General features: G+C 42.4%; 1 long non-coding RNA gene across 1 annotated transcript; it reads left to right on the top strand.

Moving 5' to 3' along the window:
- Positions 1–2,211: 2,211 nt before the first annotated feature.
- On the top strand, positions 2,212–26,956 carry LOC124501506 (uncharacterized). The gene is made up of 5 exons (XR_006959775.1): positions 2,212–2,304; positions 3,610–3,717; positions 21,562–21,687; positions 25,236–25,315; positions 26,833–26,956. It is a non-coding gene; the product is annotated as an uncharacterized LOC124501506 (long non-coding RNA).
- The last annotated feature ends 659 nt before the right edge of the window (positions 26,957–27,615 follow it).

Below are 27,615 nucleotides of genomic sequence, written 5' to 3'. Positions count from 1 at the left end.
GAAGAAAAATATACTGAAATAGGAGGTATTAGTAGCTGTATAAGGATGAAGCCATCTTTACTTTGGAAGGGAAGGTATGAGTAGAAACTGAGAATGAGATATTGGTCAAGAGACACTTCATGGAGGAGGATGCCTATGGAGCAATTTGGGAAATAAAATAACATAGGTGAATTGGAAAATAAAAGGGACAGTAATTCTAGGGTACACAGACATTTAAAAAGGAGTCATGCAAGAATGAGACTCTTGTGAGGGATGTTTGTATTTGCATTTGAAGGGAATTTATGAGCCAGGTTTGTGTTGTGTATTGTGTCATGGAGTGAGATTGCAGAATCAGAAAAGGATGAGATATGATTCTCATTACCATGTGGAGGACAGACAGACAGAAGGATGTGGACAGATAGACTCTCCCTGGGAGGCAGTTGTTACAAGTCACATAGGTCTTGGTCTTCAAAGTGTGGTCCATGAACCAGCAGCATGGTGTCATCTGGGAGCTTGCTAGAAATGCAGAATCTTAGGCCCCAACCCAGACCTATTAAATCAGAACCTGCATTTTCAACAATCTCCCAAGGTATTTGTATGTTCTTTCATGTTTCAGAAGAACTCACCTTAGATGATGGATGATAGTTGCCTCAGATGAGCACTATGGAAGGTCTGAACTTTAGAATTGGGAGCACAAGAGGAGGGGCCAAGGCTGGGAAAATTGAATTTGAGGAAGGGGGAGAAGTCTGGGCTTTGGCTGCCCTCCTGTCCCCAGGCCTCCCACACCAGACACTGTGCCATGGTTTGGCACTCTGCCACTTTAGGAAAATGCCTGCTGTGCCCATGTTGGAGTCCGCCTGGTCCTCGGGGGCTCTCCTGGGGCAAGCATTGTGGGGTTAGGAGAGCTGTCAATTCTGTTACCCTTACTTCATGTGATGGCCTGAAGAGTTATTAGATCATTTTAGTCATGATCCACCTCAAGGTTATACTGTTTCTTATTCATATGGTTGATAATGTGATAATACTAATTTAGGAGGCTATGGAAGTTGGGAGGATTGAAATAGGACCTTTTAACTGTCTTTCAGGAGAATTAGGGTTCTTTCCTCTTTCAGAAGTTTTAAGGAGAGACAAGATGACTACATAAAAGGCTGTACCCTGGTAGGGACCAAATTAAACCTTTTTAAGGAATATTTTGATGATTGTATTGGGCTAATAACAAAATATATGAGACCTATAATTCCAGAGACCTGAACTGATAGGCACTGGAACAATGTTATCAGGGGGAATTTTAGAATATTCCTCAGGCTTTGATGGTTTTTGTACCTCATCCTCAGTCAGAATGGGTGATAAGAGAGACTGTTGTTCAAGGAAAACATATTCAGATAGATTGTAAGGAAGAATTTCTGAGACTGGAGGGTGAAGGGGGAGACAGGAGGGTGCAGGCTCTCTGGCCATAGGCATGGCTGTCTCACTTGGGTTTGGAATCCTCAGGTGGTCCTCTGCCAAGAAACAGGAAAATTTACAAAATGAACTCTCACAATCTCCTTTACCCAAAGAATTCTCCTGTCAACTTGTGAAATGCAAGGGTGGGATGGATATGTGGTGTATGTAAAGTGGTGAAACATGGGGATGATGAAGGACCAAAGGAAAAAAAAATCTTATTAAAGCATTGAAATCTACTAAAAATGATAAACCAGGGCTTGGATTTAGGAAATAAATTGCATGTTAGGGCTCACATAAGAGTTTTAAGTTTCCATGTCCTTCGTCTCTTCATGTATTTATCTTGTCTCATTGATGAGATTTAAAAACCTCCTAAGGGCACCTTTTGGGATGAGCACTGGGTGTTGTATGGAAACCAATTTGACAATAAATTTCATATATTGAAAAAAAATAAAAATAAAATAAAAACTTCCTAAGGGAAAAGAACATCTCTTTTATGTATTATCTCTTCATATCTCTAATTCCCACAAAGTGATGATAAACATAATAGCATAATAACATTTGTTGACTACTATGCCTATACTTTGTTCCAAACACTTTACATAATCATCTATTTTTTTTTTATTTTTTTTTTTAAATTTTTTTTTTCAACGTTTATTTATTTTTGGGACAGAGAGAGACAGAGCATGAACGGGCGAGGGGCAGAGAGAGAGGGAGACACAGAATCGGAAGCAGGCTCCAGGCTCTGAGCCATCAGCCCAGAGCCTGACGCGGGGCTCGAACTCACGGACCGCGAGATCGTGACCTGGCTGAAGTCGGACGCTTAACCGACTGCGCCACCCAGGCGCCCCCATAATCATCTATTTAACACAAATGTTCTATGAGGTGAGTATTGTTTTGGTCACTTTACAAAAGTTGAAACTATGGCTCAGAGAGGTTATGCCACTTGTGTAAAGTGAGTAGTGAAGCTAGGATTTGTACCCAGTTTCAGCAAAGTTCATGCCTCTAACCTTTCAGCTGTCTTCTGCAGGGAGTAGTGGCTCAGTAAAGGACTGATAATCATTGAAACTTGATGGCATAGAGTAGTTGAAAGACAGTAGATAATTCCAAATAATGAAAAATGAAAAAAAAACCCAATTTATTTGTTTTGTGGCATGTAGTCAGAGAGACACTTAGTGACACATGGAAGCTTATATTCACAAATTCTCTCATTCACCTTCACTGTGCCCCACCCTTATTCAATGAATTTTCAATGAATAAAGAACTTCATTGAAAGTCATGTGTATGTGCAAACTATATGGACATATGTGTTTGAATTTGTGTGGAAATATGTGCCAAGGAGTAGGCTACCTCTTTCTGTTATGTCTAGAAACATGTGCATATTTGTTAGACTTATTGGATATGGGGTGTGTGTGTGTGTGTGTGTGTGTGCAGTGTATTGTGTGCATGTGTGTGAGTGCATGTACACAAATCCTGAAGGACTTCAACCAGCTATAAGGAACTGCCTGCTTTCCACCCCCCACCCTCATTGATATATTTGTACCAAACACTGATATTTACTTTTCATCACCTCTCAACGGAACCTGGATGAGTTTTCTTCCTGGGAAGGTTATGGCTAAGACACTGGGCTGTTTGGAGCCCCTATAAATCTGCTGCAGTCATAAGAGGTTTGCAGAGAAAGAGAAATAGCAGCCACAATGCAATCCTTTCCTGTCTTTTACTTTCTAGCCTGATACACAGCAGCCCTTGTATGCACACCACCCATGTAACCACCTCACCTCTCTCCTAGAACCCCTCATGGAAGGTACTAAGGGAAGACATTTTACTTCTTTACCCCCAAGTGAGACTTTGTATTTGGGCCATCCCAGAAAGAAGAAAATTAAAAACTGTACCAGTGAAGGAATTTAGATTTGATGTTGTGAGAAACTGGTCATTTGTGAAACTAATTTCATGGAAATCAATGGGTTTTGACAGAAGCAAGGTTGGAAAGAGGAGTTGAATGTCTCTGTTTACATGTTTAGAAAACCTGAAGCAAACCTCCTCAAGGGGGAATGATCTGCACATGATTTGAAGGCAGACACAATGCAGGAACTGCCCCCCACCCCCACCCCGCTCCAATGCCAGTACTTGGGAGACTTTTTTATGAGGGTTTTTTATGACAAACTTTACTTTACATCTGACATTTCACAGCATCTCTTGTCCAGAGAAGGAGGAAATACAGCTATTATATAATATAGCATCAGTACATTGAGGAAAATGGACTATGGAGATGGAAGAAGAGATTTCTCCCTTTCCCAGGTATGCAAATTACCTGACTTAATTTGTGTAGTGTGTGTTTTTCTGTGTTTGTACTCTTCTCGGGAAGAGATTAAGAAGTCCTGTCATTCTTAAGAAATGACTCAGTGGGGGAAGAGAGGAGATGAGAGAAATATAGGTGGAGGTATAATGGATATGCTGTCCCAATTGAACCTTACACCCCTTCAAGAAGACCAAGTACAATAAAACTGGGGATAAATGGAAGTTGAGCTAGGACCCAGGTCCTGGCTCCTGTCTTCCATATTCAAAGCCTCAGCTTTTGCAGTTTTACCTTGAAGTTCACTGGTCCTTGCATTTCACTCTCCAATAATGAACAGAAGTTAAATACCAAAGATCCTCAGCTTCACCAAATTTTCCTTTCCTTTCCATTCAAAGCAAAAACAAAATTGGCAGCTAGTTTAGGTTTGGAATCAGCAGGCCTTTTCCCTAAGACCTAAATAGTCTGGATGTCAGCAGGGACAGATCCCTCAAATTCCTTCCCAGAGACCAACTAGCCCAGAACAGCTATTCTCTTGTGGTCTTCCAAGGAATTATTAGCCCAATAGACTAGGAGGGATCCCTGGCATGGTACAGGCCAACTGCTCCACGGTGGGTTGGACACCAGAGGGGCACTGGTTCCCAGCTGACTCGACAAAATTTGTCACTGAAACCCAAGTTCAGCTGCCCATCATTGCTCCAAAAGCCAACACTCAAGAGGGGAGGTTTGTTTGGAAAGGAATATGAGCTTTATTCAGGAGCCCATCTACCTGAGGAGAAGGCAGACTCTTGTCCAAAGAGCAACTCCCAGGTCTCTGCCTGGCCCAGGGATTTTAAAGGAACTTAGGGCAGTTAATCAGCAAAGGGAGTACAGTGGTCCCTAATGTTGCTTGATTACATGCATACTTGATAATATCAGATACAGATGTTATCTCAGTTCTGGGAAATTGTGCAAGGGGGTCTAGTTCCTTGGTGCACAAGGGTGGGTGGTGTGGTGCAAGTTTCTGTATTCTTTTTCATGATGTGCAGAAGGCTCTGTTCTTTTCTAAGAAAGAATGCATGATTTATAGGTATACTAAGAAAGGTTAGTTAATCATGTGGGCTCAGGGTGCTGGTAAGGGATTAAAGAATAGTGGAAGATTTTCCCTGGGATGGCTCCCTTGGAGATGATTAGCACTTCAAATCCTTCGATGCACAGGCTCAGCATTTCATCGTTAGTATTTTGGCTGAGGTCAGCAGCATTAAAGGTTATTAAAGAACATCTAACCTGGAAAGGGGCAATAATGGGCCAAGAGGGGTGGGAGTCAGGGTTGGGGCAAATGAGTTCCATGGAGTCAGGCAACCCAGAGATCAAGTTTCGAGAAGTTTTCACAACTGAAGATTTGTGGCTGAAAGAGACCAGGTTTCTGTGTCAAGGACAGCAGGACTGGAAGTGTGTTGGGGGAGATAATCACCACGGAAGTTGGGAGATGGAATCTGGTTGCTTTCTGTGGGTGGACACTTTGCTGATGGACGTTTTACCTGTCTTTTAATCCTCCCAGAATTATTAGGGAAATGTTATTAATTGAATCTTACAGGTGATGAAACTGAAGATCAGAGAGTTTGTATCAAGTGCCCAAGGTAACAGAGCATATTAAGAAGCAAAAGTAGAATTTGAACTCAGGTCCTTGGCTCTGAGCCATACCACTGGGAAGAAGGTTTATAATTTCACAATACCACTGGGCAGAAGGTTTTATTCTTTTCTTTTATGTGACTGCCTTAGCTGAAGTTGTGGGAGTGGAAGGTGAGGCGAGGAGTGTCAGATAGGTGCTCAAAAGTGTCTGTTGAGAGAAGGAATGAGTTATCTCTGCAGATTCCATTTCCATGGTGTGGGCCAGAGTCCTACAGACTCTGTGGCAGGAAGGGGAATATAGCAAAGGAGTTCCAGTATGGGCCCAGAAACTGAAAATATGTTTCCTGTGGGTTTACATGTTTTCTCCTGGATATTCTAGATCTCTAGAATCTAGAGGACTGGGCACTGGATTTTTAGAAGAAAAGAATATAGTGTACATGTGTACAAGGGTGTTTGATGAGTGTATGAGAGTGTATAAGTTTGGATGTGCATGCCCTTCTGTAAATGTATAAGTTCATGAATATGTGTCTCTGTGTTGCATACATGTGACAATGTGACGTATAAGTGTGTATATGTGAATATTTTGAGGGTATGTTTGTGTGCATATGTATAATTGTGAGTATCTGTGTGTGTGTATCTGCATGTGTGCAGGTGCATTTGTACATGTGTGTATGTGTGTGTGCTGTCCCAGTGAAGCCTGAAGACTCATAGCTGAAGATGTCTTTGATTTGTGCAAACTTCTGCCAGATTTCAGGCTGTGGTATGGGGTGGGGTGAAGCAGGAAGCCAGAAGAGAAAGGCTGTCTGTACTTGGGGTGTGAGAGGTTGGGTAGCCTAAGCAGTGGATGTCTCTGTCCTGCCAGGCACAAGGGGATGGCATCAGGGTCCCAGGTCTGAGGCATGGTGGAGACTGGTTCCTGAGGCTTTAGCTCATGGCTTACATTAGAAGAGCTCAGAGGCCCTGCTCTGACCAGGGAGGGCCATAAAGAGATGGGGACAGGGTGGGAAGGTAGACAGACAGTGGAGGGTTCAGACATACTTTCTGCACCCTCCCACCCCCAAGATTTGGGATGATGTAACCAGGCTGCAGTTCCTGGCTCTATGCTCCACCTATTCTGCCTGAGGCCATAGAGTCCCCAGAAGTCTTTGTGAACCACCTTCTGAGGCTGGGATGACCAGAATCACAGTGAAAAGTTCTTTCTGGCCAGTACCACCAAGACAGGTCCAAAACAAGTCCTTGTCTCTTTGAGACTTCTGGTAAAGCCATATGTGTTCTCTTACTGAATTTCACACAAGCTGAGGCTTTCAGACCCCTTGTGCTGGGAAGTTCTTACTGAGTCTAACTCAAATCCTCTTTTTGCACTTTGTGCCCAATAAGCCCAGGCTGAGTTTGTAAAATTGGAGCCCAGCACCCTCACCCCCACTTCTGGATGGAGAAGTAGGTCAGAGTGTAGGGACATTGAGAGGATGCGGGGTGAATCCTGGTGAATCACAGATGGGTCAGACCTTTCCTGGCAGGAGGGCCATGGTCAACAGGGCAGATTCATAGAAGAGAGATCAGAAACCACCAGTTTTTCCTGTTTTCCCTGTGACTCCAAGTAGTGCCAGGGGAAACTGAGGCTATGATACGAGGAACCAAGAATAGAGCCAGGAAAGTTCTTGCCTGTGTGAAGATTTGAGGAGCCTCTGGAAACACAAGACAAAGACCAAATGATGAATGAGGAGAAGTTCCTCTTGCAGCTCAGGAAGTAGGAAGGGAGGTGCGGGGGCTGTGGGACTCTGAGGGACAGAGGGGTGTGTGTGCTGAGGGTGAGTGTGTGCACAGCATGGTGTTTGTGGTGTACGTGTCTGTGCTCCGTGGTTAACAGTCCTTTGTGCACCAGTCATGTATGTAAACATACATAAAATGGGAAAAGGTATAGTTTTGATATGAGTTTTATAAACCTAGCATTCTGAGCTGGCTTCCCACTGGGGACTACAAAGTATGCTTTTCTTTTATGAGCAGCAGTCAGGACAAATGGGAAGACCCTTGTACTGGGAATTTAAAAAACATGGGTTCCAGTTCTGGCTCTAGTTATCAGCTGGAACCCTGTGAAGCATCACCTCTGAGGCAGGATGTCATCTGTTCTCTGAAAAGTGGTACAGCCCACAGTACTGGGACCAGAAAATGGAAGGGGGCTGAGTAGGTGATGGCATTTCAGGGGCCAATGAGAATAGGGATGCCAGAGGAGAGGACTGCAGGAGGGATTTCCAAAATCAGAAATTTGTGTGTTGTTGCTGGAGCCCAGGGCTCCCCCAGCCTGGGAGCCCAGCCCTATCTCAGCACCGGGGGCCCAGGGCTAGCTCTGCAGAGAGAGTCATTCTCTGCCACCCTCTTGTGGCTGCCCAGGCTTCTCAGGTCTTTGCCAAGAAGTTTCCCTTCAAATCCAGAAAGGCTTGTCACTCATCTCAATGGTAAAAATTGCATATATCAGGAAATGATGTTTGGTCATCCAACCACATCTTTCCCCCCATCTCCCCTGGTTTCAGGAGGCACTCGCGACCTCATTAACACTGAAAAAGTCTTCCTGATATTTAACCCTATTTGCCATTGCCTGAAGTTTTAAGTTTGGCTTTTGGGGATGTACAGTGGAGACAAGGCGCTGAAATCAAGATATTTGAGCAGACAGAGCAATTTCTCTCCCTTCTTGGATTCCATCTCCAACCTCAACTTCCAAGTGTCCTTGAAAGTTTTCAAAGAAAAAAAGCAAGGATAGTGACATTCCTGGCGAAAATGAGTCTGGAGTGGACGAGGCACGAGGAGCCTAGGCTTCTAAAGATTTGCACCTGAGCTCAGTCCCTCAGCCTCAGCATAGAAATGGATTGGCAGGAGCCAGGAGGCAAGAGAGACAGGGATGCTGGAGGGAGATGAAATATTTGACAGATGCTGACGAAACTCCTTATCTGCTAGCTCTGGAATCCTTTCCCACACACCAGGCTGCCCTGACTCTTCCCTTTCAGTGTTCAGTGCTCACTAGTGACTGCCTGTCTTTAGGGAGACTCCCCGGAGGCCAAGTGTCAAAGTGTCATTGGGTGGGCAAGGGGGAAGAGGAGGAAGGAGGAATGCCAGGTAAATTACTGAGGAGGAGGTGGAATGACTGGGATTTGGGCTGGGATCCCATGATCACTGGGGTGCTTGGAATGCTTGGCAGGGGAAACTCCAGGGGGCAGATACTGAGTTGCTGATAGTGAGTGAGTGGGGCTGGGAGTAGGAAGGAATATTGAAAGGGATTGAATTCCACTGATTTAGGTTCTTCTTTTGGGAGACCTGGTGGAAAATGAGCCAGTGACTTTATTTCCTATATACAAGAGAATTTCATATATATATATATGAAACATACATATACATATACATATGAAGGCCATGAAGTGATAAAAGAGTGACACATAATTTGTGTTCCCCTTCCTGTGTTTGAAGATATGCTACATCTCCTCCCTGGACTAGTTGCCCCATGTAGGCCTGTCTGAGGGGTGCAAGGAGACATTGGGAAGTTCTGGCCCAGCATGCACAGGCAAAACCCCCAGGTTTTATATTTTGCACACACCTCTCACTTCTGGCAAAGTACCTCCAGCAGGCCTCCTGACTCTCCTCACTGCACTTCCCATAGAATGCACCAGATGCAAAGACACCTGGCTCAAGGGGACCTTAAGTGCACTCCCAAAATTTCTGATGGCTCCCATTGGACTAACTGGGGAGTAGAAAGGGGAAGATTCAGGACCTGAATGGCCAGCATAGCCAGAAATGGGGCAAGCAAAATCTGTTCCCCCATTTCCCCTCATCTGCTTCTCAACAGCCTCTTTTCCTGCCCCTCTCTCCCTCCTGCAGCAAGAGGCACCCTCCCTCTCCCTGTGTCTCTGCACACCCACCTCCATCATATTACTTCACTTCCTCTGTCTCCCTCTGTCTTCTGTCCATTTCTCTACTCCCTGCTCCACTCTGTTTCTCTCCCTCTGATTTCAGTTGGGCTTTGCCAATTCTTCTCTGTCTCAGTCTTTCTCTAATTCACATCTTGTTTCTGTTCTCCCCCCTCGACCTCCACTGCTCAGAGCAGTCCTGCAGAGGGAGGGGTGTGGGGTCTCCTGTCTCCCCAAAGAGGCTGGGCTGGGATGAAACAACCCTGTGGGGAGGTGGGGAGGTGGGAAGGTGGTCAGTGAGTGATTTTTAGGATGACTTTGTGTCTCTCTTGTTTTAAGCACAATGAACCTATTCCATGCAACCATCTTCTTCACAGGAGCACTTACAACTGCTGCTGCAGGTGCCTGGTCACCTGGCATCCTCTGTGGGGATTGGCTTCACAGCCTGCAGCACAGCCCTGAGCATCCTCACCAGAGACACATGTTTGTCCTTTAGGGTGGATCTGATTTTTTAAAACTGCCAAGTTTTTTTTCTGAGGCTGTAGAATAAAGTGAGGACCCAGCTGGGAACCAGTATTTCTAGTTAAATATAAGGTGAGTGTGAGAAGACACAGTGGAGGATGCGTCCTCTTCCAAAATGGCTCTGAAAGGTCATTCTGAAGGGGCAGTTTGCAGGATGTGACAGGAGTCATTCCTGGTGTTTGCTGGAGCCCCAGTTTAATATTCCTGTCTGTGAAAAACAGGTAGTAGTGCTCCCAGGAGCATTCCCAGCCTGGTACTGGAGGGTGAGGCCTGCATTTTCCTGAGATACTCAATCCAAAGGTCCTGCCCTTGGGGGCCTTATAGACACCCTCCCTGCAACTAATATGCAAAATTACCTGGTGACACTCACTCAGCTCAGACGAACAAGTGCAAAGGACCAAGGCAAATTCAGAATCAGATCCAGTTAGTTGATTAGGGAAAGCTACCTGGAAGAGGGCTGTTATGAGTGGGATGTAGAAAGAGAAACCCAACAGGGCATGGGATAGAGGAGGAAAAGAGGAAGAGAACATTTCTCTGTTGTTTCTGAAGCAAAATGAGCAAAACTTAAGCCAGGCAAGAGAGAGCTTTGCTTGCCTGGAATAAACAGTTCTATTGGGGAACCCGCAAGAAGGGGAATAGAGGCAAGCAGATGTGGACAGCCAGGCTGTGTCTCTATTCTCACATGCCAGAGAACAGGGCCTTGTCTTCTCCTCCTTTGGGATGGTTTCCTTCCCCCTGAGGTGGTTTCACAGGGGGAGTCTAAAGAATGGACACTAAGAGGTGCTGAAAATTTGAGATCAAACAGGAGAGGGAGGCCTTGGGGGATAGGACAGCAAACTAGGCTTCTGATGTGGATCTCTTACCTACAGCCTGTGTAATCCTTTTTGAGAGTGCCATGGCTGAGGAAGGAAATAATCATCTCCTTCCTGGAGCTGAGGGTTAGAGGGGAATTAAACTCCTAATGTTTAGAGTATCTTTTATTCTCTTATGTGAGGCACATCATCTGGATTTCAATCCGACAGGCAAAGAAATAACAGCAAAGAGAAGACTTACCTTTTCCTGTTGGTGTTGTGTGTGTGTGTGTGTGTGTGTGTGTGTGTGTTTCTCTGTTTTTAGCATTTACCTACTGTAGCTCTAAGGAAATCCCTTCCAGAGTGTCTGATGAATTTATTTTGCTGAAATTAAACCCATCTCTTTAGTGGAGGCAGTTTCTGAAGCTCAGGATCTGGTTCACTCTTTCATAAAAGATGTGTGTCTGTGGGGGAGAAAGAGGGTAAACTTGGAGAAGAAGTGTAATTACCCAGTTCCTGGTTTTAATTACATGTAAATCCTGGACACACTGAAATTTATTAAACTTCTAAGTGTCCATGAGAGTGGGATAGCCCTGGTGGGTGTTGCTCTCTTGTCTTCTCTGCAAGACTTTTCTGGAAGTTTCCCTCTTCACTCACCCTCCCTCCTGCTCCTAAAGAGACTCCTTGGGTTCTGGATATAACCAAACATCTTACCTCTGAGACCTTCAAATGTGGCTGGCAGGGACTGAGGCAGAGAGAACAATTCCCTTTAGATTGCTTGTGTTAATGTTCTTAGGGTCTCCCCTGACCCTGAGAGGAGCTGGGGAGCTAGTCTTTGCAGAGTCCCAGAAAAGCCTGGGGAAGAAGGCACGGCCCAGATTGCCATGCTAAGTCTCAGGTCTTCACACACATGTTTGTTTGCTTCATTGCTGTTCCCTTGAAACCTAGATTCAAGCATGTATACTGGCCTGAAGGTTTCTAAACTCTGCCTCAGTTTCCCCTTTTGTAGGCTGCATATGCATATTTTGGAGGTCCTTTAGCAAAAAGCTGCTTGAAGGCATTGATGGTGATGCTCAGAGGTGGCTACATTGTTGACTCAAATTAATTGACCGTCACTAATACGTTATTTGCTTATATTTTGCATGGTGCTTATTTAGCTCTCAACGCAGACATAGTCCCGGTCCTTACCCTCTCCTCCCTCTTCTCCATGTGATCCCTAACCTTTCTGTTCCCAGCACTTTCTCCAGACCTTGTCAGCCTGGCTTGCCTGCCTGCCTCTGTTTCTCTTTCTCCTTGGCCCCCACTTTCCTTTGCACTAGTTGTGCCAGGCTGCATTCACTTTGAAACATTTAGGGCTGATCTTTAGGGTCTTTTGATTGCAGCATTGTGGAGGACATAGTAGGGGAGGCAATTTTCATATCCATGTAGGGGTCTCTGGGATCCCCAGGTGACACAGGGAGGGAGCCAGGGGCAGCAATGGCAGCAACTTCATCCTGTCAGTTTTATGGGTGCACCCCTCACCCAGCAGCACCTGAAAGGGGACCAGGCTCAGCAGAAAGACAGGTGGTATGGAAAAGGATCCCAAAACAGGAAATTCTCTAGGCAAGGACTATGTTTTCCTTTATTTCCTCTAGCACAAGCTGAATACGTTATTCAGTTACAATGTGCTAAGAACGTTGAGTGAGTGTCTCTGGAAATCCCTGTTGGTAAAGCTTAAGCCAGTTCCCTTTTAGTTTTATTCCTGGAGTGATGGGAAACATAGGTGAGGGAGCAGGGGTGGATGGTGGTGGTAGAGGAACCTAGTAGGAGATTTTTCAGTGGGCCGTTGGGGGTTGCTTCTGTCATTGTTTAAAGGGCTGCTGAGGAGGCTCTTTAGCTGGATCAGGGACTGGCCTCCAAATTACCACAGGCTGGACTCCACTTAGCTCCCCACATTCTCCTCCTGACAACCAGTACAACCTCTATACCCAGGACTCTGGGGAATTTATTTACTTGTAAATTCATATCTTGCTGCCACAAAGTCTCCAACAAAGTCCCAGTTAAGCCCTCACTCCACCAACTCACCCAGATATGGCCCCACTAGTCTTCCATTCCCCACCTCCTGCTTTCCTTCTGAATTCTGTCTAATCCAACTCCTTCACTATTTCTCAACCTGCTGGTGTGCCCCGCCTCCCCAAATGCCCGGCCTCCCCAAGGGCCCTATCTCTAGAGGGCTCCTGCCACGCTCCACTTCAAGTGCTGACTCTGCTTAGCCAAGCCTTCCCCTGTCCCTGGGTTTGGCTTGTACTTTCTTCTCAGGTCTTTCTCCTTTGAGAAATAAAAAGCTCATGGGTAAGTGATTTCTCATTTTTATAGAGTTGACAAGGAAACTAACACAGAGCCAGAGAGGAAAAAAGGCTGGGCTTGGAGTTCTGCTATGGGGGTTGCATATTTCATGGCTGACTTTGCTTTGGGGGGTATAGATAGACCAGAAGCCCTGCAAATTTGGGAAAAGGAGGTAGGTTTGCTGGGGTCAGAGTGATTTGGAGGCCTACACTCAGCTATCCTGAGGAAAATATGAGTTAGGAGAGGTTATTCTTTGGCACTTCTCCTACTTAGTCCTTCCCACCTCTTTGCCCTGCCCTCCTTCCTGGCCTTTCCTTCCTGCTATGGTACAGAGCTTGCTTTATTCATCTTTGTCTTTCCCACAGGGTCCAGCACATAGTATGCTTAGACATGTTCTTTGAATGAAGATTCTTTCATCTGGCTCTGCTGCCTCCTTCATGTTTTGCCACACTTTCTCACTTGAGATTCTGAAAGTCTCTAGATCATATCTTCTTAGGGAGGATGTTGGTGTGGACTTTGCAGAATATCAGATCCAGTTTTATAAGGTGGTCCACCATCACCAGAGAGGAGTTGAAGATATTCTTCCCTTATGCTAAAGGAGCAAGTTATTTATTTTTTACAGCTGTGAAGGTATCTCTGTGCCTTTCTTATCTAATTTTAAAAAGTTGTGGTAGGATTGATTATAAGCCAGGTCAGGCTGTAGGAGGAAAGATTACCAAGATCCCCTGGGGTGTGGCTGCCTACTGGTCTTTAAAACACTGTATGAAGACTTGTCTGAGTTCCCAAGTATATTGTAAATGAGCCAGTGCTAACTAAACCTTGAAACTTGATGGCTCTGTTCTTTCTCTTAGAATCTATCAATTTTATGTACATGAATTTATTAATTTATAAAGCCTTGGTGGAGAAGCCTGAAATAGGTCTGGCTTCCTGGGTCTCCAACAGGCCATTTGCTCTTATCGAAGTACATATTTGCAACTCTTTAAGGCCTTAGAGTCTTAAACTCTTCACCACCCTTCTCTGCTCCCAAGACCATGTACACTGTGGGCAGTACTTCAACACCAGGAGCCCAGACAATGCTTCTCCATGCATGACACCTATTTTATTGCTTATATGTGCCAAATGTTGATTTCAAGGTTGTCTTTCTCTTGCCCTCTAGAGTTTCTTGGGAATGATTCTCCATTATCAATTAATATGTGTTATATGCTTCCAAAGGCAGATTCATTTTAACCTTAGTTTAAGCAAAATCATGTGGAAAGGCCAATATCTTTAACCAAGTATATTTCAAATTGATAAATATGATTTTTGGATTATATCTTTTGGTTTATCCTTGTCCCTTTTTTCTTTTATTAGCACAGAAATCACAAAGCAAAGTGGGGATTAAAAAGAACTAGTGAAGAGGGATAGAGAATATTCCTTAAGAATTGGTGCCCAATGCTCTTTGTGTAGATTATGTTGCCTGAGCTGGGGTGAGGCAGATGGATCTTGGTGGAAAAGTCATATTGATCTATAATTGGATAAGAACTCAGGAAATTGTGGCATAATACAACTTTAATATGACTCAGATGATCTGTTCTCTTTCCTACAGCAAAACAAACACAACAATTAACTTTCCAAGGCAGATGGTAGTGGTATAGAACAGCTACCTAGGGCTATGACAGGAACCAAGCACACTCTGGTGAGAGAGGACACAAGAAAGAGACAGACAAGTAATTTCATGGGAGGACAGAAGGACACAGTTAAATATATGAAGGAAGATAACCAGGGACATAGTCAGCCTTTCCTAAGATACTTTATGTGTAGTATATTACTGAAGGTGTATATTGCGAGGAGGTACATGGCAGAAAGAGTCATGAGCTCCGACAGCCCCTAGCTGCAATTCTAAATGTGGAGACGCTGTATAGTGATGGATGGGGCACTGGATGGATTTCTAGAATATGTGCTTACAAGGAAAGGAAGGACTTGAGGGGGCAAACAATTTTTTATTGGGAAAAAAATGAGCATGGATCAGTGTTCATTGTAGACAAAGGCCATCATATATTATAGTTTGGAAAACAAGGTGGATAGGATTTCCTTCTCCTGCTTTCTCCTGAGGATTTTAATTAGGTGTTCATTGTTGACAGGATTCAGGGTTAAGAAAAGGGAGTTGAGAATCATAGGGGGAAATAGGGAGGAAATTGATTTTCACTGTTGACATCAATGTATCTCGTCACTTTCTAATCCCTTAATTGCACATCTTTCCTGGTTTTTCCCAGCCTTTTCTGATTCGTGTTTGAAAAATGTCATTTTTATTCTTTCTGGTAGCCCATCTAGTTTCTGAAGGTCTCTAGATGCAGAAGCTTATGCTTTTCTGACTTGTCGGGTTGATCATCATGTTTTGATGTGATGATAGAAATGTTAAGAATTTCCAAACTGGATTCTGACTTAAAATAAAGATGTAAATGTGTCAAATCATGAGTGACAAGTTTTGCATTTCCCTGTCTTCTCTGAAATTATCCCAGAGGGACTAGGAAAAACCACCTTGTTCACAACCATACCAGAATGATACTAGATAATATGGAGTCTATACAGCCTCTAAAGAAAAGCTGGCTACCTGATTGTTTACCCAAATAATGGTGTAATGATACTAGTGTAGAGTGTGAGTATAGCAAGAACTCTATAGATATTGTGAGAAGGAAGCAAAAATGTTTTGGTCCACATTTACATAGATTTTGGTCAACATTTCAGTGGATGGATTTGGTCTACACACAGTTGGTGTGAAGCATGAAGTTTACATCAGGATGGGTTTTTACTGACTTGGAATTCAGCTTCTGCCAGACTGGGAATGAATTTGAGAGGTGTAGGGCTCGGGGTGGTCATGTAGGTAGGAGAGCTGGAGAAGGTGGCTGTGTTTCCTCTTGGTCTAAGGAGCAGACAGTTTGGGGGCTGCCATGTCTTCAAGTCTTGGTTAGTAATATTTACTTATAGAATTAGGGTTTCTAGTCTCATTGAGAGACATGAAACAGGTCCTACCCTAGAGTGATTTTATTTTAGAAGGGGAGACAAAGCCTTCTTCCAAGTAACATGTAAACAGAATATAGTACAAAGTAAGATCATGGGTGGGAGGATGCCTGGTAAGTGGTCTATTTGGTGAGGTTGTTCTCAAAAGACCCCTAGGATACAAGTTTGGATATTTATTTTATTTACTATAAGCTGAATTTGGTTAGTCCAGCTTTCTTTCCAACTTTTCAGGGTAGCTATCTGACTTTTACTTCTCCTTCCCTAGGGGAGAATTTACATATTTATTATTACTGCAATGATGTTTCTCTCTTTTCCTTTCCTTTACAGACCATGGTTGAGAATAATAATAATAATTATATTTTTATAATATATTATATTTAACTGGATCTGTCTAGTTGGGTAAACTGAATTTACTGATTCAAGGTGTGGGTGGAGCTTGTTTTGTGTTTTTGGTGGGGGGCATGGAAGAAAGGCATAGATACGCTGTATTTATTGGGTAATGTCCCAAGTTGAAGATGTAGCTTGAACCATGTTTTGCTGGGAAACAGTTATACACAATGCCAAGGTGGGGATATACATGCAAGCTTCATCATCCATGCAACTTTCTCAGGTTGACCCATGGAGTATACAGAAAGATACTCACTAGTTTTACCAACCTGGAAAATTAGGTCCTTACTACTCTTACTACTCTTACTACTACTCTTACTTTCCATCAACTATGAAGATATCTGGGATGTTGACATGCCTTTGCCTTGACTATTCATTTCTGATTTAGGAATACCCTTCCTCATTTCTACTTTATGTATTTTTTTTTTACCTATTTTGGCAGGTGGGTACGTATTGATGAAATGACCTTAGTTGTATGTTCCCAGAGAGGACTATTTTGTATTTGCCACCATTGTGCACTGTGTGTAACTGACTGTGTGATGATTTGGGGGTAATGGTGGTGATGTATATTATTTATGGGAGGTAAAATTGTTGATTTTGCTTGAGTTCTTTTGCACAAAGAAGCACTGTGGTGCCTGAACTTTATAATTTGGAATTTGCCTTTATTTTCTTTTACATGTAGTTGAAATCTTATCTTTAATAGATTTGAATCCAGTCTTTCACACTTAGAAAATTTTGTGGTTTTTACTTGAGGGATCTTCCAATAGCTCATGTTAGACCCAACCCAAAGTACACAGAACCATTCTGTGTAGTTATTTACAGATAGTACAGGAAAATTATGATAAATACAGAAAATTATTTTTTCTGGAAGCTTATATTATAAGGGCATTTCAGGGATACTTCCTTATCTTCCTGAAACAAGAGAAGTCCTATTCTAGACACCATTTAATCCTTTGACTTTGGTATCCCTCCTCCCTTCTTCAGGCTACCTTTAAATGAAGCCACTGCAGTTTGAGTATCATGTCACGTTGCCTAATGACAAAGCTTTAGGTGACTTATTTTACAAATAAAGTAAAACAGTGGAAGTAATAAAACTCTGGATTGTCTGTTCAGTTGTGACATGTTCAGGGAGATGACACTGGAGGAAATCATATATCTCACAGATATTGTACTTTATCTCAGATGAGTGGGTTTCTTAGTTTATACTTTTACTTTGTTGTGATGAAAGAGACCTAGACCTCAGTTCTTGTGTCAGATCTCTGATATCACCAAAGTGGGCTACAGAGTGTGGGGTACTTCCTTGGCTGTAGCCAAGTAACTCTTTGTACCTCAGGTTTTAGCTGGGGAAGGAAATGCAAGCTAAAAGCATTATCAAGCAGAAGTTCTGCTCCTCACAACACTCCCACCCCCACTTATTACTTCTGCCCTCTTCTCTACCTGAGTGTTCTTGTGCAAAGTTCTAGGCCTGTGAGTTATGCCACTGGACATTAATGAGGGGAGAGTAGGAGGCAAGGAAAGAATACTGGAAAGACCAGATATCTATCTATAGGTGTGACAAGAGAAGCTTCCAGAAGGAAAGTCATGCTGGACAGGGTTTGAAAAGAACGTGTTCTAGGCAGAGAGGGACAGATTATATGAGGGCTAATGTCAATGCCAGCAACATGTGCAAGTGTTGGCAAAGGTTTGTCCTGTTCATGAAAAGAGCCACAGAAAAGTTTAATAGTAGGAGTAAGTGACAGAACAACAGTGAAAAGAAAGACTTATAAATACCATGTTAAAAGTTTCAACTTAATAGAGAACAGAAAATTGCAAGTCTTTTGGGAGAGAGAGAGAGAGAGAGAGAGTGTGTGTGTGTGTGTGTGCATGCATGTGCACGTGCGCACGCGCACGAGTGTCTTTTTAAGACTTGAGAAAAGTGTCATTTTCCAGAAGGAGGGTAGAGAATACTCATACTTCAGGTATCTAATGCAGTGTAGTGATCAGGAAGGATGTAATTTAGGTCTTTATCCTGCTTTAAGGGCAGTACTCTCTGATGGCTGCTTAGTGAATCTGAGTGAGAGCTGATAGGATCTCTGTTTAGAATTACCAATTTTATGGACAGGAGGGTGGACCAGGGAGTGTGGCAGGAAGCTGACCCTGGATATGCTGTATTTGCAAAGTGTAGGAACATACTAGATAGAGGTCTGTTGTGGACAAGGTGCTAAAAGTCTAAGGAACTTCGTATCATCTGAATTGAATTGAAGGCTAGTTTGGCTATCCCCCAAAATCTGAAACCAATGATTTCAGTTGGAATTTCTTAGATTTGTTCTAAACTTTTTATGGAATTTCTCTAATAAAGTCAGGATCCTTTGAGTCTTCTTTGTCAACCCTTTATTTCTGGACATATTTGGTGTTTCCCTTTGAAACTGAAATAGGAAGGCAATCCTTTATCTTCTCTGTTGATCTTCCTATGCTAATAGCATGTTCAGAATACTGATTATTCCTTATTTCAAGTCCATATTCATTAATAAGTTTAAAACAATAATGACAAAATCATAAAATACACAAAGATATCTGTGTTGATGCCTGATGTCCATTCTTCTTTGTGCTTATTTCCATGGATGATTAATAAATACTAACAATGTTCTAGGTGCTGTGAGCTCAGAGCTGGCCACAGACATGGGTCACAATGGGGAACACTGATGCCCATTTTTATATGTTCTACTAGGTTAGGTCTCTAGTTGTCAATGACAACCAAACAAGAATGATCAATCAGACATAACTGAAGTCCTTTTCACTAGAATCACCCTCCTATTTTAGATCTGGAATAGGGTTAATCATACTTTGGAGTGGCATGAAAGCTGAAATTTTTCTGGTACTTGTTCTTCTGAATTAAGAATAGAAACGAGATGGCTGTTCTCTGGAAAACATTCCCATTCTGCTTGTGATTGGCAGCCAAGTCTGGGGAGCAAATGGCCAAATGAATTAGGAGGCTTGAAAAGATGTTTTGTTAGGGCCACCTGGGTGGCTCAGTTGGTTAAGTGTGTGACTTTTGGTTTCAGCTTAGGTCATGATCTCACGGTTCCTGAGTTCAAACCTCACGTTGTGATCTTCACTGACAGTGCAGAGCCTGCTTGGCATTCTCTCTCGCTCTCTTTCTCTCTCTCTCAAAATAAATAAACTTTTAAAAAGATGTTTTGTTAAACCATCCTCATTAAACTGGCACCATCTGCCTTCCTACCCTCCTTTGTCCCAGTTGGAGCTGTCCTTTTTGACAGATGTTTCCTAATGGTGTGGGCCAGCAGCAACTGGAAGCCTCAGTGATGGCTGAAGTTTGGGAAGGCCAAATCTGTAGGTATTTAGCTGTCAGGAATATTACAACCATCTCCTTACCATTTGGGTCCCATTTTAGAAAATGTCTGCTCCCCACCCCCATCTTCCTTTACACAATAAGAGTAAAGGTTTCATTTTCTTCTTTAGCACTCCCTAACTGTACTGAGGATTGTTCTTTTCCTTCGTAAGAATGAGGCAGTTACCAGAAAAGATTTAGAATAGAATGGTGAAAGAATAATATGATGAAAGTATTCCTATGAGGATGACTTATATTTCCTGTTGAGATCCATTATCCTATAATTCCACTAAAAGCCAAGCAAAAGGAGATGGGCTAACGTTGTGGGCAGGAATTACAATTAGCTATTAAATCATATCTGGGAACTACTGGGGTAGGTATAGCAATTCTTTGCAATCTTTCTTGGCATCCAAAAGGACAATCCGAAGACATTTTGGCCCTAGATTAAATTAAGTTTGGATTTTATCAGGACAATGTTTATTTGGAGATTTTAGTTTTGATGGTCCCACTACTTCCAGTTCTGGCTCATCAATATCTATTTGTGAGGAAAAGAAAGACATTAGCAGAGGATGACCTTGGAGCAAATAAAAGAACATGGCTCAAATACTCCTTTTATAGCAATTCCCTAGAGTCTTGCCTTTTGTGAAGGTAGGGTGCTCAGGAGAAAGAACATGGTCTTTGAAGCAATAAAGAACCAAATTCAATTTCTAGCTCTCCTTTTTACTGGCTATATGAGCTTGGGACAGTTATCTAAACTCTCTGTCTATAAAGTGGAATAATTATGCTTATGTCATTGGGCTGTTATGGGGGATAAATGAAATAACATATGTGCCTTACCTGCAGCTCAAAAAATTCTGGTTCACTTTCACCCCCCTCTTAACGCATCCCTAAATCTTGCACATATACCTGGTACTAATACTTGCCAGATACCATTTTTCTCTTCTTCCAGTTTCTTCCCATGTTCCCAAATATCTCTAGAATTGAAGTCTAGGGCCCTGGTTTATTAGTTTGTGTTAATCCCACAAAATGATAATAAGAATATGGAATTTTTATAACTGTACTAACATGAGCCATGGTTGTGGTTACTTTTAAGGTTTTTTGGCTGGCTGACAATTTTGGTTATAAAGCAAAGTCAAGAGAGTTCTATTTTCCATCCACTCCTTTGATCTAAAGTTTCTGATTTGGGGCTAGATCATTCTGGGTGGAATGATCCAACCAAAATGATGGCAAGTTTGTTTATAAAGAGTATTTAGGGGAGGAGAATCCATAACCTTTACTGCTGGGATATTCTTATTTTCCTCCTATCTTTTTGGTTTGAAAAAATATGAAAACTACAAATATGAAAATTGCAAGAATAGAATAATTAATACCCATTTATTTTTCACCAGGATTGACCAAGTGTTTTAATATTTTCCCACTACTTGCTCCCTCCAATGTGTGTGTTTGTGTTTGTGTGCTTGTGTGTATAAAATATGGTCCATATTCTAAGTATACTAATTGTCTGATTTTTTTATAGTAAAATATTTCTCCCTGATGCAGATGCAGTTCAGGGTTCTGCATTACGTTTCATTGTCATGTCTCTTTATTCTCCATTAATCTGCAACAGTTCCTCAGACTGTCATTCCTAATATTAACAGTTTTGAACAGCATGGGTCAGTTGTTTTATAGAAAGTCAACTTACTGAGGAAAGTTCTTTTGTAGACTGATCATTTTATCATTAGGTTCAGGTTACACATTTTGGGAAAGAATATTATGTACAAATATTCTTAATGATAATGAGTGCCATGCAGGCAGGGAACACATCTTTTTCCTCCCTATTGTGTTCCTCCCTATTTGTGTTTCCTCCCTATTTTGTTCCAGTCCCGATTCCCTAGGACTGGCCTTTAAAAGGTGCTTAATATTTTTGAATGAATGAATGTGTGAGTGAATGAATGAATGAATGAATGATGTAAGATGTACACTGCCATTAAGGTCTATTATTTTTCTACTTGAAAGGAGGAAGAACATCCTTCTCCTATATCCCATACAGTCCCATTTTTACTGTACATGTTTGAAGGCTTAAAGGTAACCCAGGACCTCTGTCAAGATCCACAAAGAAAGGAAATGAGATGGGACTATGAGGTGAGGCAAGCTGTAAAGTCTCTTTACCCCGGGGGTGGGTGATAATCATAATATTTTGAGAGTGGACAATGAATAAGATGGTTCTTAGATGGAAAGAAACACAGGACACAGAAGCTAGAAGTACATGGTATGTTTCCTTGCTGAAAGAAATTAGTCATTTGGATTTCAAGATTTTATTATACTTTCCTCCCCTAACTCCCATTTGAAAATATAGAATGTCATTATGTAAATTGATTTCTGTCTCTTTTCCTTTCCCAGAAGGACAACGCCACAATTCTCTCCTTCTCCACCATCCATCCCCATCCCTACTCACACACAGAAGTCTGTATCTTATAGCATTTATAAAAAGTGGTTGGGCAGTGATTCTCCCCAGATTATTTGTTGTTGGGAAACTGTAGAACTCCTTGGAATACTCATATGGATGTAGAGATTTTATCTCTGTCACCCAGGGGAAGTGAGATTATGAGAAGTACTCTTTACTTCTCAGAAATGTGTTTTCAGGCTTCCCTTGGGGCCCTTTCTCCAGCTCTGAGCATCTCAGAAATTTCTGACAGTCCTTTCTGAAGCATATGGGCCTTGGGATTGAATTCACCTATTTAATTCTGCAAGGCTTCAGAGTGCCTGATGTATATGGTTCTTATCCCCCTTCTGAGACTCTACCTACCCTTGTCTTTGTAATCATTAATATCATCAGTTCCAAGAAAGCACCCTTTATCTCCATGTCAACTCTTCATTATCCTGAATTATAGTGGGAATAATCTAAAATAGTGAAAGGTACTAAAGTGACTTAGTTTTCAGTGGTGGAGTCCTGCCTAGAGATAATCCATAAAGTGAAAGTCTTCAGGGAAGGCAATCTGCCATTGTCCTCCCCCATGGATGGCTGTATGGCATCTCTGCTTTGGCATCTAGAGAGGGAGGCAGAGGCAAGAACACAGCTTGTTCAGGCCTCATTGTGTTATCAGAGGCACCAGGCATCTATTGAGAGCTCTGCAAAACTTATCTCCATGACTTGTTTTCAAACTCTGGAGGAGGGCTTTCCTTATTAGAGTATCCAATACTTAGTTCAAAAACACCAATCTGTAGAAAACTTGTGAAACTATAATTTTTTCTAGGGTTTCCATCTCACCCAGAGTAATAGCCAAAGTTCTCACAGTGACTCTCAGACCCTACAGAAGGATCTGGCTTCCTGCTTTTTCTCTGACCTCATCCCTTACTGCTTCCCCCTCACTCACTCTGTCCTGGCCCCACAGACCTCCTTATTATCCTCAAAAATAGCCAAGTACCACTTCACACCCATTAGGATGATTGATATAAAAAAAAAACAGAGGATAACAAGAGTTGGGAAGCATATGTAGAAATTGGGATGCTTGTGCATTGTTAGTGGGAATGTAAAATTGTGTAGCCACTGTGGAAAAAAGTATTGTGGGTTACAAAAAAACTACACATACACTTCTGGGTATATATCTCACAGAATTTAAAGGAGGAACTCAAAAAGACATCTGTATACCCGTATTCGTAACACCATTATTCACAACAGCTAAAGGTGAAACATCCACATGACCATCAGTGGATGGATGGATAAACAAGATGTGGGATATACAGACAATGGAATATTATGCAGCCTGGAAGAGGAGGGACATTCTGACATATGCTATAAAATGGATGAACCTTGAAGATGTAATGTTAAGTGAAATAAGCTGGTCACAAAAGTGCAAATTGTATGATTCTACTTACATGAGGTATCCAGAGTAGTCAAATTCATGAAGACAGAAAGCTCACAGAGACAGAAAGTACAGGAGCTACAGGGAGTTACTGTTTAGTGGGTACAGAGTTTCAGGTGAGGAAGATTAACAAGTTTTGGAGATGGATGGTGGTGATGGTTACACAAAAGTGTGAAGGTGAGGCTGTCTTGGACCATCCATTTTAAAATCACCACCTACTCTGAACACATCCTAGCCTTTGCTTTGCTTCCATTTTTTTTTATCTGATTTTGTTAACTAATCCCTTTTACCATTGGGTAAGAGACATGGCCCCAGTGTTTGTGGTGGCTTTTCTCTGTTTACTTTTCTTATGTATTCTGGACTGTTTCCAGTTTAGAAGTGTTGGTGTGCACAGGCACTACATTATTATTTAAAGTTCTCACCCTCAACTCAAACCCCTACTCTTGTTCATGACTGCCCCCTATCAGAGTTGTAGGGTTGCTGAGTTAGAAGTTCAGAACCTCTGGGGAAGCTAAGCTATACAAAAAGCTGTATACTTGTTTATTTGGGAGCCACTGGTTTGATTGGTTCCAGAGTTTTTGTTGTCTGGAAATTCTAAGTAGGACAAGAGAATTTACATACTTTGAGATCAGGAAGGAGCTGTGCTTGGATACAAAGGGTTTGATATAATCTCTGGAGAGGAATGTTGCATTTAAAGTCCACTTCTCTGAAACTTTGAGTACTTGAAAATAATTATTTAACATCCTCTGTAGCCTTCCTCTAAAGTCTTTATCAAACTTCTAGCAAAGCAACTGATATCCAAACTATCTTTGAGGCTATTCAGGAGAAGCCACAAGGCCAACATACTAATTGGCAAAAGTGTTAATGCATAAGCATGGGAAACAGTGGGACTTACTGACTTTAAAATTTTTTTTTGACTTTGCATCACACTCTCCAGTTCCATCCACGTTGCTACAAAAGGCCATATTTCATTTTTTCTCATTGCCACGTAGTAGAAGACATCCAGATGGCCAACAGGCACATGAAAAGATGTTCAGCGTCGCTCCTTATCAGGGAAATACAAATCAAAACCACACTCAGGTATCACCTCACGCCAGTCAGAGTGGCCAAAATGAACAAATCAGGAGACTATAGATGCTGGAGAGGATGTGGAGAAACGGGAACCCTCTTGCACTGTTGGTGGGAATGCAAATTGGTGCAGCCGCTCTGGAAAGCAGTGTGGAGGTTCCTCAGAAAATTAAAAATAGACCTACCCTATGACCCAGCAATAGCACTGCTAGGAATCTACCCAAGGGATACAGGAGTACTGATGCATAGGGGCACTTGTCCCCCAATGTTCATAGCAGCACTCTCAACAATAGCCAAATGATGGAAAGAGCCTAAATGTCCATCAACTGATGAATGGATAAAGAAATTGTGGTTTATATACACAATGGAATACTACGTGGCAATGAGAAAAAATGAAATATGGCCTTTTGTAGCAACGTGGATGGAACTGGAGAGTGTGATGCTAAGTGAAATAAGCCATACAGAGAAAGACAGATACCATATGGTTTCACTCTTATGTGGATCCTGAGAAACTTAACAGGAACCCATGGGGGAGGGGAAGGAAAAAAAAAAAAAAAAAAGGACGTTAGAGTGGGAGAGAGCCAAAGCATAAGAGACTGTTAAAAACTGAGAACAAACTGAGGGTTGATGGGGGGTGGGAGGGAGGGGCGGGTGGGTGATGGGTATTGAGGAGGGCACCTTTTGGGATGAGCACTGGGTGTTGTATGGAAACCAATTTGTCAATAAATTTCATAAAAAAAAATATTTTTTTTTGAAAAGGAAAGGTCTAGAGTGAAGGCAGTACCCTTCTTACAGACAGAGGAATGAACACAATGACCCTCCAGGACAAAGGAGAGCAGGTGAGGCTGGCTGGGAAAGTAAGACAGCCTGCAATTTACTGGGTATATATTGTTGGATTTAGCAGATGTTCTTTTTGGCCATTTGTGATGGATATTTTGTTTTGGAGTTTTTAAGGAGCTCAGAAACTGAGATAAACACAGAGAAGAAGTAGAAAGAGAGAGCCAGGGGTATTTTGGAATTCATACAAGCTGAATTCATGTCCCCTGCCCCCTGCTATGTATTTCTTTAAGCACATTCCCTGTGTAAGCACCTTCTTAGGGAGGGATTGTTTCTTAATTAAAGTAAGATTCACAGACACAGAGCCCACATTAGGAAATGTCCTCAGGGAATGCACTTGAAATAGATGATGGTGCCTGTTCTAGTTTATTTACAACTTACACCTTTGTTTGGCCCATTCTATCTTTCCAAGCAAACAAACAAACAAACCTTCTAGGAATCTCAAGATATATTAGTCATTCAATACATCTCTATATGCATTTTCTCTGTCCCAAATGCCTCTTAAGTTTCCTTGCTACAATTATGAGAAGATCCTTATCCTGGGTAGTGAGAGTTAGAAGGGGAGTGTGGAATTCAGAAGGAGGTATATGGATCCTGGCCCTTCCCTCCCAAAGTTTTTGGGAATTTAAGTGACACACCCAGGACACCAGCAGATAGAAAGGGGAAATGTTTCACATGAGCAGCAGGATGCCCTGTAAGTGTTGGTGGGAAAAGGAGGAAGGTTGGAGATGGGGCTCAATCATGATGGCTTAGAAAAGGCCACCTAGATGTTGAGATGGGGGAGGTTGTAGAATAGGTTTGAGAAAAGCTAGAGCATCAAGACTGGACAGAAAGGAGTGAGGAGGACATCCCTGGCAGGACAGGCACTTAGGCCAAAGGCTCAACCCAGGAAGGGTAAGGCAGGATGTGAGAAACTGAGTTAGGAAGGAGGTGATGGACCTGAGGGTTGGGAGAGAATTAGGATGGGGCTCTGACAGCTGAGTCAGAGTCTGGACTGAATAAAAACCATTAGAATAACCACAGATTACTGCACAGAGAGAGGGCATTTCTGAACATTGGTTTTGAAAACAGTGATTCTCTGTGTTGTTATAAACTGGATTTGTGATAGTCTCTCTCAGGATTCCCAATAATGGGTTTGCTTTCTCTTCTGTAAGCTTGCTTGCTTATTTTTTTTTCTGCTTGTTGGTGTCATAAAATATGATTATTTATTCCCAGATGTTTTGTTCTTTAGATTATTTCTCTGATATCTTCATAGTTTGTCTGTAGTCCACTTTTGCTCATATTTAGTGAAAGTGGGAAGAGCACAAGGACAACCCTGCACAACACAGCTGAAGGAAACAGAAATTATCAAAAACATTGCCCCTCTCCAACCCTGTCATTCAGATGGTCCTCTTCTGGCATTCCTCCTTAAAGTCCATGGATGGACTTCAGAAAAGTGTAGGACATTTTTTTGAGGTGACCAACCTCAAGGGGTGTGTGATTCAACAAATGAGAGGAACCACTCTTGTGTCTTTGTTAGGAGGTAGGTGGCTCCCCAGAGGGAGAAACATGGTACAAGCATCCTTAGTGCCCAGAAAGGAGCCTCCAAGAGACAGTTGAAGGAGCTGATGGAGAAAGAAGAATTGGGAAAAGGGAAATGGGTTCAGAGGGAACTGGTAAGAGGGGTGTCCCGTCTTCCCTTATTCTCTACCCTCTTTCTAGCAGGCATTCTTTCTCTGTGTTCCCCATGTCCTGATGATTACAGGATTCTGGTTCCCCTTGAATTTAATTCTATTGAGAGCCTGCTCACAGTGTCATCTTATGCAATTCCTTTGTCGAACCTGAAGTGCACAGAGTGGAAACAACCCTCCTTCAGTCATGGGCTTTTAGCACCATTGCTTCCTGTCAGGCACCTTTACAAAGCATTTTATTTTCCCCTTTCATCCTGATCTCTATTCTCATTTTCTCTCCTCACAGTGGGTGTGTGTGTGGGGGGGGAATTACTGTCCTGTATTTAACAAATGATCTTCCAGTATATGCTCTACATGTATATTTAGATACATTCATCCACTCAACAACAGTTGCAGATGCGAGGAATACAGCCAGGAGCAAAATATTTTTTTTTTAAAGTCATGTTTTCATGGAGCTTACATTCTTTTGAAGTGAGACAAATCATGAACAAATAAGTAAGACATTTAGTACTTTGGGCAGTGATATGTGTTATAGAAAAAAGAGCAGGGGAATAAGGTATGTTATGTGTGATTAGGAGCAGATTGCAGTTTTATATGGGGTGATTAAGAAGGTCATGCTACACATGTCCTAT

Source organism: Lynx rufus, unplaced genomic scaffold, assembly GCF_022079265.1.
Source record: "Lynx rufus isolate CCGP_SWC_20201006 ecotype Redwood Valley unplaced genomic scaffold, mLynRuf1.p SCAF_7, whole genome shotgun sequence".
NCBI lineage: Eukaryota > Metazoa > Chordata > Mammalia > Carnivora > Felidae > Lynx > Lynx rufus.
The sequence above is the reverse complement of the archived record's forward strand: the minus strand, read 5'-3'. Positions and strand labels throughout refer to the sequence as shown.